We start from the raw sequence: 12,050 nt of genomic DNA, 5'->3' as shown, positions 1-12,050 counted from the left end.
CACTTGTGAATCTGAGTTTAAGGGGAAAAAACACTCATGAATTATCTACTCCCTTTCATTGGATCTTAAGACATTTTAAAAATATACATACTCTCAAGCTTATTAACAATCTAAGATTTTAAAGTGTTTCTGCTTCACTTCAATCCTTGGCAGGGCTGGTTCCCATCAGAACTCTCTGTTAAGGTGGAGGATTTAGAGACTTACAAAGTCAAAAAGAAATCATAACTCCTACATTTTTAATCATCCATCCTCCTGGTGTATGATTTACCCCATAATTCCCACAAGAAAATGAAGAAAGTTTTGAAGAACGAGTTATTCTCAATGTAAATCTCCAGCCAGCCTCTGTCAATCATGTTAGCCTTTTCCCCTGGTTAGCCTTTCTCCACCTCCTGCCTGAAAACTACACTACTATTTAATTGCTTTGTGACTTCACATTTTATTAAGAGGCAGAAAAACATAAAGAGCTAAAAGAAAGAGATAGGCCCATTGCCGTAAATTGTCCCCTTAAGCAATGAAACTTGCCTCTCTAGTGTAATAAGGTGGGCACTGTGAAAAACTCTGACAAGTGCAATTCTGCATAGGTCCAGAGCCCCCATCACTTACAGAAACCCTTACAGTTCCCCGGACTGCAGTGCCATCGATCAGAACCAGGGGCAGCCAACTGCATACTTTCTAAGGCCAGTGTGAAGGGCACGGCCTGGGGACTCTCCAGCCCGCTCTGCCCCGAATTTATCTTCTATTCTCATAGACTGAAAAAAAAAAAAAAAAAAAAAAAGCAGGAGAGAATGATGAGAGATAAAGCCATGAAAAATCTGATAAGCTGACAGCACCCTATCTGCCACCCCGTTTCCCCAGAAATCAAACTACTTGTTATAGAACCCGGGGAAAACAGTTCACTAAAAGTTCCCCCTCATGAACTAAGAAGAATTTTCTCCCTTCCCAGTCCACTAGCTTCCCTTTTCAGTCTCTTCTCTTCCTCGGTAGAGATACAGGAATCGTTATCAGATTAAACCACATTCCTGCATGGGCCCTGCCCTCTGGAAGATCAGACCCAGTGATTCGCACAAACTGAGCGGGGCTTGCTGTTTAAAGCCCTGGGAAAATATCAATTAGGAACTTGTCTAAGAGGCTGCCAGCCAGGTAACAAAGGCTTCAAGTGTTTCTAAAGCCCACGGATATGCATAAGAAAGTGGGTTTAGGACATTGTTCAGAAAAACCATGCAAGTATATGAGTGTGTGTGTGTTTGTAAAGATCTAATATATTTCCTAAGCATAACAAAGTTTGGAAGGATATATAATAAACTCAGCTGTGGTTATATTAAGGGGTGAGCCAGTAGGTGGGATGCAAGAGGCAATTTTTTTCTATATAATGCATTTTATGGCTTGAGTATGTGACCATGGTACATATTATTCTTGTCACTGATTTTCATTTTAAAAGTTAAAATATGAAAAACAATCGTGACCATTTTTTTCCAAACCAAAAATTAGAATATATGGTCTGCCAAAGCATTTCTGTTCCTCATTTAGATGCAAGAGGCAGTTGAGGAAAAGTGATTTAGTCGTTGGAATGTTGAAGTTTCCAGGTTTCAACAGTTTTTAAAAAATGGCAGGCAATATCTAAAACAAGATGGTCTGAAATATCTAGCAGGTTTAGTAGCATTAGATATTGAGCAAATGGAATAAACGCCTAAGTTGGTCACATTACGTCTTCCTTCCTCTTGGAAGCTAGGCTGTGGTAGGTGACCCCAGGAGCATCTTTCCTGGTACTGGCCAGCACGCTCCGGAGGAATTTGGCTCAAGTTGATGGAGTTTCTGCATTTACCTTTCGCAAAAGGCCTACTCAAGGAGAGAAAAAACAAACAAAAGGAACAAAACAACATCAGAGTCCTGAAGGACTGTTATTTGGGTTGGAGCTCTCTTTCAAAGAATCACAAAAATTGCAATTGGCTACTCATTTGGGGAAAAAGTTAATTTTCATTCATATCTCAAATCATATTTCAAACTAAGTTTCATATAGATGAGATATTTTAAAATGTGAAGCGAAAGCATAAAACTACAGAAAGAAAATATAGGGGAATTTCTAGGCAATCTTGTGGTTGGAGATGTTGATATTTATTCATTCATTCACTCTACAAATACTGTACGCTAAGCAGCAGAGAACCAGATGTGGACAACACAGACACAAGCCCCGTGCCTACAGAGTCACAGGCTGGAGGAGGAAACAGGAAAAAGAAAAGAAATAAAAAATAATAATTGCCTATTGATAAGTGCTTAAAGAGGAAAAAACCCACAATTATGAGACAGGGAATACTGGAAGGAATGACCAATGCTGGACAGGATCACCTTTCTCTGAGGTGAAATTTAAGCTGACACCTGAAAGATGACGACCATGCTATCAGGTAACCACTGATGCGTACTTCTGTGCACAGGGTAGCTTTCTAAGAGCTTTGCATGAATTAACCCACTTAATCCTCCCAACAACTCTAAGATGGTGTGATGATGATGACAATTCCGATGTTACAGGTGCTACAAGTGAGGAAGAGAAGTAACTTGTCCAAGGACACAGACCTGGTGAACGGGGAAGCCAGGTGACCCCAAGCTGCCTGCTTTGGAGCCCTCTCTCAGGAACCGCCTCATTGAATGAGGAAGAGTCAGCCACAAGAAATGTGTGTGAGCACAAGTATGTGTGTGTATTTGCATGTGTGTGTGCGTCTTCGTGTGCAAGCACATGTTCCGAGCAAAGGAACAGCCATCTGCAGAATCCTGGGGGCAGGAAAGAGGGTGGCACGTTCCACAAGTTGAAAAGGGGCCACTGGGCCTGGAACACAGTGTTGGAGAGTGAGTGACCAGAGGCGAGGCTGGAGAGCAGGCAAAGCCAGATGATGCCGGCCTGGGGGCCACGGTAAGGAGGATGCCACGCCAGGCGCAGGCAGGGCTGTGCCAAGGTGTCACTGTATGGAAGAGATCGCTCTGCTGTGTGAAGAACTGAATGAGGGGGAAAGATATCAAGGCATTCTTGCTTCCTAGTTAGTCTATATGGAAACCACAGGGAAAAGATTCAACTACCTAAAATTAAATATTTACTTACTTTTAAAAACATTATACACAATTCAAAGGCAAAGGACATAAAAATTCATAATATCTTTATAGTAAAAGATATTTTACAACAATAACACTCTTTCAAATCAGTAACAAAAACACAAACATCCCTTTGGAGAAATGGGCAAAGGACAGGAACAGAAAAATTCACAAAAGAAGGAATATAAATGGTTCATAAACATATGATAAACGTTCACTTGTCCATAAAACTGGGTCAAGTTTCTTTTCAGTTCTACTATCTAATGTTAAAAGAGTATGGGGAAGAGACCTCTTGCATACTGTTGGTGGGATTACAAATTGGTTTGGTTTTCCACGTAATATATATCAACAACCTCTTTCCTGATTTTATATAAAGGAAGAATTAAGAGCAGCTTCAAAAATCTAGTTAAGAAGGATATGCATTGACATGTATGTCCAGAGGGAGATTTAAGTACTTTCCTAAACTAGAATCTTTATCAAACTTTAATAATTACGCAGCAATGTCTACTGATATGGAGAGGAATTTACAATATACCAGTTAAGAAAAGCAGGTTGCAGGGCTGGTCCCACAGCCTAGTGGTTATGTTCAGTGTGCTCTGTTTCAGCGGCCTGGGTTTGTAGGTTTGGATCCCAAGTGTGGACCTACACCACGAGTCAGCCATGCTGTGGAAGCATCCCACATATAAAATAGAGGAAGACTGGCACAGATGTTCGCTCAGGTCTAATCTTCCTCAAGCAAAAAAGGAGGAAAATTGGCAACATATGTGAGCTCAGGGCTAATCTTCCTCAGCAAAAAAATAAAAAGAAAAGCAGGTTGCATTTTTGTATTGAAAAATCTTTTTAAGGCATATGCATATGGAAAAAATCTCTGGAAGAATACTAATGGTAGTTATTTAATGGTGGTAGGATTACACATTTTTAACAGATCTTTTTATTTCTCTACATATATTTTATTCTTCTACAGTCAATATACATTGCTTTTAATAGTAAGCAAAGAATCAAGCAAAAAAATATCTAGAACATCATAAAATAAAAATGTAGACATGCTGAACAGCCTAGTAACGGAGGTCATAGGTAGAAGACTAAGTGTAGACTGGAGTTGAATCAGAAAACGGTATGGTGGAAAGGAACTTCTGGAAGCAACTATCTAGTCTGACTCCTCATTCCACAGAATAAGAAACCATCTACATCTCCCCACTTCACTTACCCATTGCCTGACTATAAGCACAGTTCTCAACAAAGGTTTCTAGAACAAGAGACCGAGAACTAGTGCTTTTGTCTCTCCGTTCATTAAAAAGCTCTGCACCCACTGACGAGAGACACCATGAATGCTATCACTGAAGAAGGTAACTCCTACGCAAAGGGTACCCCAGGCCTGGAGCACAGCCTGACGTTTGGAAACCAGGGGTTATGGCAGAGTGCAATTTCTTCTCAATCCATAGGCAACTTAGGAGTCGTCCTTTCCTCATTCTGACCTGGAGCCTGTCTTACCCTTAGCTCACAAAGAAACCTCCTCCTCTGGCAAGCGCACATCCTCAGCACCCCGAAAGCAGGGTTGCTGGGGTCACAGAGTCTGCTGGGTTGGAGCCCGGATGTTATCTTGGTCCTGCCTCTTGTGCTGCAAAGGTCTCTGGCAGCTCTTTCTAGCCCGTTTCATACAACAGCTATCTAAACAGCTCCCCTTTCTCAAATTGAAAACCCCAAACTCACCACTCTTACTCTCAACACATCCTTTCTTCGTTCTTTGTTCAGGAGGTATATTCAGGCCATAAATCTTGAGCACCCTCAAACCCTCCTTTCTATCCCAAAGCACCTGAGTCTCTATCCTCCTTCTCTTCCTTCCCTCCTCCTCCCCTCACTGCAAAGATGAAGCCCCCCCCCACCAGATCTCCTCAGCTAGCTCTGTGGGCCCTGCAGCCCCAGCCCCCTCAATTTTCCCCTCACCTTCTGACCCCTCCCTCCATGCCTCTCTCTCCTCCCCACTGGGTCCCTGCCTCCCTTTCAATATGACCAAGTCTCCTCATCCCAACTCTGCTGCCTCCTCCCAGGCGGCATCCCACTCTGCTCCTTCCACTTCCAGCACATTTCTAGACCTGAGTATCTACACCTGCACGCCCTCAGTTTCTCCTTATGCCAGGAAGCATCAGGAGTAAGGAATCACAGTCAGAAGGCCTAGAGTACACACCCAGCTCTGCCACTGACCATTTCCACGACCTTAAGTGAGGAAGCCACTTAGTTCCTCCAACAATCTCCTCCTCTGTAAAACGAGGTTAATAATACCTGCTCTGTTGTGAGATCAAGCGAGATAATGTGTGTGAAAGTGCTCCGTGAGCTGATAAAGCATGTTAACACTCTGGTTATTCCTGTTATTACTGTCTGCTCATTATCCTTGACCTCTCAGCATCAACTGAGGCAGGGATGGTTATTTGTGACCTTCAGGTTGCTCAATGTTAACACTAACAATATTATAACGTCAGCACTTTAGTTTCCATGTGAATTACTGCTTTGGTAATAATCATATTTCATTCAAAACAAGAATAATCTTTGGCTTTTTAATTATATGAGCATGGACTTCAGCAGGACAATAGCAGTAGCCAACAATTATTGAGCACGTACCAAGGGTCAGCCGCTGTTCTAAAGTACTTTACATCAATGATCACTCAGCACCCCATATGATGGGTTTTATTATTTCCATTTTATTGATGGGGAAACTGAGGCAGAGCAGTACAGCCATGATGTGAACCCAGGCCTCTAGCTCTAGAGCCCACGCTCTTACCCACTGTCCTGTAATTCCTTTAGTGACAAAGTGGGGTCAAGAGTGGAAAGAGAGAACTCAGTCAGGAAGCCACGGACCTAAAGTATGAGAGGCAGAAACAAAGGATACTTGGAATCTTTTAAAGATGAACAAAATTATTCAAATTGCTAACTACCAACGTTGCTGAGGGCTTAGGGTCATCAAGTACATATGCATACAGCTAGTAAGAATATAAACTGGTAGAACCTTTTGAGAAGACAATTAGCAGAATGCATCAAAAACCCGAAAGATACATTCCCACGTTCTCACTGATTCAGCAATGCCACCTGCAACAATTTATCCTGGGGAAATAATCATGGGTGTGCACAAAAGATGTTCATCGCAATGTTGTTTCCAAAAGTAAAGAAAGAAAAACAAATAAATGTCCAACGAAAGGAGATAGAGTAGAGAAACTATTGCACACCCACAAAGTGAATGCCATGCAGTCATTTAAAATGATGCTGTAGAAGAAAAGGAAGAAGCGTTTTGTCAAGGAAAAGTATGTAAGAAAGCCCATTAGTATGGGCTATGGTAAGTGACTGATTCAAGTTCTGAGGGGTTTACCAGCTCTGTCAACAGGGGCAAGTCATTTAAATTCTCTGAGCCTCAATTTTCTTACGTGTAAATGGGGATGAGAAAAGTACCAACCTCACAGGGTTGTGAGAATTAATAAATTAATGTATGCAAAGTGCTCGGTACAGAGCCTAGCAGGGAGCAAGAAGGTGATAAATGTTTCTCGTTTGCAAACATCTAACAAGTCAACACACACCCTATTACAAATATTTGTAATACAAATATTACAAATTAAGCAGTAAAATTTTAACACTGATTATCTCTGGAAAGGGAATAACAAGTTTTTCTTTTAAATTCTCTGTGTTTTCTAGATTTTCTTAACTTGAATAAAGACAGCAATATATTAATATTTAAGTATCTCCATTTTTTTTCAAGACGGCTTAATAATACTCCTTTCAATCTATTAAATTTCTCTAGTGTAATCCAGTCTATGCATATTGTGTTTATGGAAATGGGGTACTTTTATTGATTTAATCTGCAGAGTAATATATTTTCACCTTTATTCTTCAGAGTCACACAACTTGCTCATATTTCATCACAGGAAAAGTCTTTTCTGCACTCTTATACTTCTTCAGATTAAGAACACTCTGAAGGATTATTAGAGCATAAAGTCAGAGGAGGAGAATGGACTAATGTCTCTAAAAAGCAAAGTTAAAGGAGAAACATCACAACTTCATGATAGTCACATGGAAAAAGAGTACACCTTACCTCAATTATGTAAGGCCAGAAATTACCGCAATAAATATTTCAACTCCATGGACAATTTCCTAGTGTGGTCAAAAGATGGAAGTAATTCAGTAGTTCAGCAGTCCATCCAGTACAGTGACCATCATTCTGAAAGGAAAAAGAACCTCGTTGAGGGAAATGTGACGGAACAACACTCCTTTCTAGTCTTGAGACCTAGCGGAGAGGGGAATCAATTATTAGAGACAGCCATGCAGCATAGAAATCAAAGTACAGTTAAGTCATTTTCCTGTTGGGGGTGGAAGCAGCAGGCCAGAATAAAAGAAAACTGAGGGGGACAGCCCGGTGGCACAGCGGTTAAGTTCGCACATTCCACTTTGGCGGCCTGCGGTTCGCCGGTTCAGATCCTGGGTGAGGACATGGCACTGCTTGGCAAGCCATGCTATGGCAGGCGTCCCACATAAAAAGTAGAGGAAGATGGGCACGGATGTTAGCTCAGGGCCAGTCTTCCTCAGCAAAAAGAGGAGGATTGGCAGAAGATGTTAGGGCTAATCTTCCTCAAAAAAAAAAAAAGAGGACTGAGGATGTCTGGGCGAACATGAGTCTCCTTTGCTTTAGGAAAAAGCTAGTCACTTGCTCTTGGGATTAAGATAAGGGCTAGCTCCTCACAGCCTTTCACTTTCACTCTTGTTACTGTTCTCTTCCATGTATTTGTCAGTATGTACATAAGTCAGCTCATGAATACTTTTGTTTTTTCTATTTTGATATCTGTCATTTCAGATTGAGACGACTCCATAAGAAGCACATGGCCTTTCTCTTAAAACCAGCACCACTGAGGATTTTCTCAGTGAAGGGCAGTTCCCCGGGACTAAAACCTTGGGATGGTTTTCCCCATCATCCCTCTCCATCACCCCCTTCCGAGATCAGCCCATCACCACTTTCCATCGAATGCTGCTGCTAACCCCTCTTTTTCACTCCTGTGCCACCACTAGTCCCCAACTCCCTGGCACCCCCACCTGTTTACAACAGCAGCCCCCAACCTGGCCTCTCTTGCAGAGCAATTGCCTTCATCCTATTTACCTGTGTAACCTTGAACAGTCCCCTAGCTCCTGGGTGTTGGTTCTCTTGGCTGTAAAATCAAGAACTGATTTCAATGTTCTCCATCCTCATTGTGCCTTGAAGTCAGATCTCCCTGGGCTTGAATCCTGCCCCAGGCACTCTGCAGACCTTAGACAAGTTATATTTCCTCAAAACTCAGTTTGGTATATATAAAATCAGAATAATATTATTTACCTTTAAGGTTGCTGTAAGAATAAGAACTATGAGATATTGTGCCTGACACACAGTAGGTACACAACAAATATTAGTCATTTCCACCCTGCCTTCCAGGTACGTCCAGCTCTGAAGTTCTCTTTTCTTCTAATTTCCAAATCCAGCCTTCTCTCATAACCATATCCATAGCGGTAATAATTTTCTCTTCCATCAAATATGAACTCTTCTGCTGACTTACAGTCTCTTCCATAATCTAACTACACTTTATCTTATCTTCTTCCAATTTCCAACACCTTCTGACCTAGTCAAATAAGTCTTACTATGTTTCAAAGAACACTTTTGTGTGTGTGTGTGAAGAAGATTAGCCCTGAGCTAACATCTGCCAATCCCCCTCTTTTTGCTGAGGAAGACTGGCCCTGAGCTAACATCCGTGCCCATCTTCCTCTACTTTATAAGTGGGACTCTTACCATAGCATGGCATGCCGAGTGGTGCCATGTCCACACCCAGGATCCAAACAGGTGAACCCCGGGCCACCGAAGCAGAATGTGCAAACTTAACTGCTGCGCCACCGGGTCGGCCCCTGAAAGGACACATTCTTACACCCTGTTTTTGCACCTATCAGTCCCAATGCAAGACACAGCTTTTCTTATCCCCTCTGTCAAGGCCCAGCTCGAGTCCACGGCCCCAGCAATGCCCACCTTCCAGACAACTTAATCCTCACACAGTGTCTTAAGGGTACTGTCTATTGTTTCATGTGCATTCAGCTTGGCTGTCCAGCTGGGAAGGGACTATTATGATTATTTTAGTTTTTCACTTCAGGGTGGACCACATTCGAGTTTTTACAAACCCAGTATTTTCTGCATCAGCTCTGCAAATGCTTTTTGAAATGTATACGCCTTTGTGCCTTGAGGTAAGACTCTTTTACTAACACCACCATTTTCACTGTGTGGAGAGGCTCACACAGTAGCTTATTCCATCATCCGTGAGTAAACCATCTACAGACAGGCTAGGGGCCTCTTCACGGAGCCAGGAGATGAGCGCTAAGTATGTTCAATATCTGAGACTTTGTGTCAAAGCGAATGTGTTATTTCCAAAACCATTTTATGACCAAACTACCAGCCACAACAGGGATGACTCATGGGGGGAAAGATTGATTGCTACACTTTTACCTCAAAAAAGATGATGGTTGAAGCCCCAGGACTAAATGAAGGTTCTAAGGGGAATGAGGAGAAGACAGTGAAAAGTCAAGGGAGATGGAGGAAGAACGGATGAAGGAGACACCGAGGGAACGGTTACAGAGGTAGGAGAATAACCATGAGGGTGGAGAGGCACATTAGCCCCAAGAAAGATGAGTGCCGTCAAATGCTGTGGATGGGCACTAACAAGATGTCACTGGATTTAACAATTGGTAAGGAGGTCACTGAAGACCCCCGAGGGAAATTTTCAATGGGGCTGGAACACAGTGCAGACTGCAAGGACTGAGGACAAACTGGGAGGACAAATGGACACAGAGACTTTCCTCCCAAGAACTGTGCTTATCAAGCTAAAAGGATTGTGCTGGTCACTTTCTACCCTGATGTTTACCTGACTTAACAGCTCGATAAAAAAAAAACTCACCTTGCTCTTATTTCCTTGCTCCTCACCTCTCTATATGCACAGAGCTTAACTATTGAAAATAACCGACTGCAAACCCTCCCACCCTCTCTTTCCCAACACCACTCTGGGTGCCTGGTTTTTGTTCTCTAAGAACCTTACAGAACTATCCGACAGCTAATTGCTAACAAGTCTGAACATCTAAATTATATTTTCCTGCTTTCGGTAAATGAAAGTTATTAATTTAACAGAGAAAAAGAAAATAGACACTAAAATGTGTCAGATCAACAGAGCAAAAGTCCAGATTCAGATCAGATACTATGTTACCACCTTTGGGCAACCTATATAATTTATGCTGAGTCGTCAAAAAATAACTTTAAACATTTTTCTCTTCTTTCACAGTAGTGCTTATTCTTTACTGTAAGCTTAGAACAATAAAACATGAATAAAGAAAAAAATTATAAGCACTATTAGTATTTTTTTGAATCCCCTTCCACTTTGGTATGCATGCACGACATATTTATAAACATAAGACACAAATCTGTACAAATAAAAATATATAATTTTTTACTAAGTGAATTGTATGGCATTATTTGTAACCTGCGTTTCCCATTTCTTCTGATGGAAATATTGTGTCACTTAATATTCTATACTCTTATGTTAAATGACTATCCAATAATCAATTTTAATAAATCCCCCTGAAGCATTTAAGTCACTTCCAATTTCTGATTATACAGATAATGCTGAGATAGATATCCTTGAACACACCATTAAGTATTTGCTAGGGATAAAGTCATGGGTCAAATGAATGGAAAATACATGGATTGGCTATTGATATCTTGCCCTGCAGAATGCTTGACCCAATCTATGCTTCAGCGGTACATAAGTGAATACACTTCTCCACACTCCCTCTAAACTGGGTATTATTTTTTAAATTATCCTATTTTATAGATTAAAAAAGCTCACTTTCATTAGCATATCTCTGAAGTTAGACATTTACTTTTTGTGTACTTCTTACGTATGTCCTTTATTTTTCTGCTGGAGTGTTCATCGTATTAATTTGTAGTACCTCTCATCTATCAAGGGTATTAACTGGGTACCCTAATAATGGAGAGAAGATGGTATATGAATTGGGAATCTTTGGCTACAAGGTACAAAACCAATTCCAGCCTATTAGAGGCAGAAAGGATCCTCACCATAAGGATGCTGAGATATCCTTTTATAAGGATATTATACACAAACTCTGTCCTATGTGTTGCAAACAGTTCCCTCAATTTTTAACTTTATCTCTAAAATGGAAACACCACTACTTTACTGGTCTATTTCCAGGATTAAAGAAAACGCAGGTAGTCATGAGTGGACGTAATCATGCTACAGCAAAGCAAAACTGCTGTTACTAAGTATTTACTAAGATGCCTTATCCTTTCCATCCTTACAATGAGCCTATTAGGCAGATATCATTGCTCCTCTCCTACCCATAAAATGTAATAGACATCCATAGTAAAGTTACAAGTAGATTTTTATTTTACAAATAAGCCCTGTATTAATCCTAAAAAAGACTTGGTAACAGAATTATTCCCAGCTGTGTTTTTAGTGACATTTCTTTCTAAACAGTAACCCCAGAGCTACTCCAATCTCTTGACCAACAGTAAACCAGGTTACTAGCTTCTGCACCATCCATTCTTCTAAGTTTTGCATTAGCAAACTCTCTTCTTCTCTCTCTTTTATGATGTGTCTTTATTATAAAGTGCGATTTTGGTAACAAGATAAATATTTCTGTTTAGGAACCAAGGCCACTTTATCAGTCACTACAAGCTTAACCCCATGACAAATACTCAACTTCCTAACATTCCAAATACTCTCAAAGGTTTTTCAGTTGCTCATACGTTAGTGACGTCTGTAGTAACAGTACACACTTGACCCTACGCTTTTGTCAGGGGTGAGGAAGCACTGTGCTGCCTAAATATTTTATGTACAGCTTGTACTGAAATTCTAGATGAATAGGCATTCACAGACCCTCTGGAATATGCTGGTTACCCAGGATAGCATATTTTT

General features: G+C 41.1%; 1 protein-coding gene across 8 annotated transcripts in view; it reads right to left on the bottom strand.

Moving 5' to 3' along the window:
- KANK1 (KN motif and ankyrin repeat domains 1) overlaps nt 1–12,050 on the bottom strand; it is a 199,107-nt gene that overhangs the window by 118,906 nt on the left and 68,151 nt on the right. For all 8 annotated transcript variants that reach the window (XM_023627263.2, XM_023627261.2, XM_023627264.2 and 5 more), the window contains one exon: nt 7,154–7,279. The gene's annotated coding sequence lies outside the window, so the exon portion shown is untranslated. The remainder of the gene's footprint in view (nt 1–7,153; nt 7,280–12,050) is intronic.

The sequence above is a fragment of the Equus caballus genome, chromosome 23 (genome assembly GCF_041296265.1).
Source record: "Equus caballus isolate H_3958 breed thoroughbred chromosome 23, TB-T2T, whole genome shotgun sequence".
Lineage (NCBI taxonomy): Eukaryota > Metazoa > Chordata > Mammalia > Perissodactyla > Equidae > Equus > Equus caballus.
Note: the sequence above shows the minus strand (reverse complement) of the source record. Positions and strands in the feature narration are given on the sequence as shown.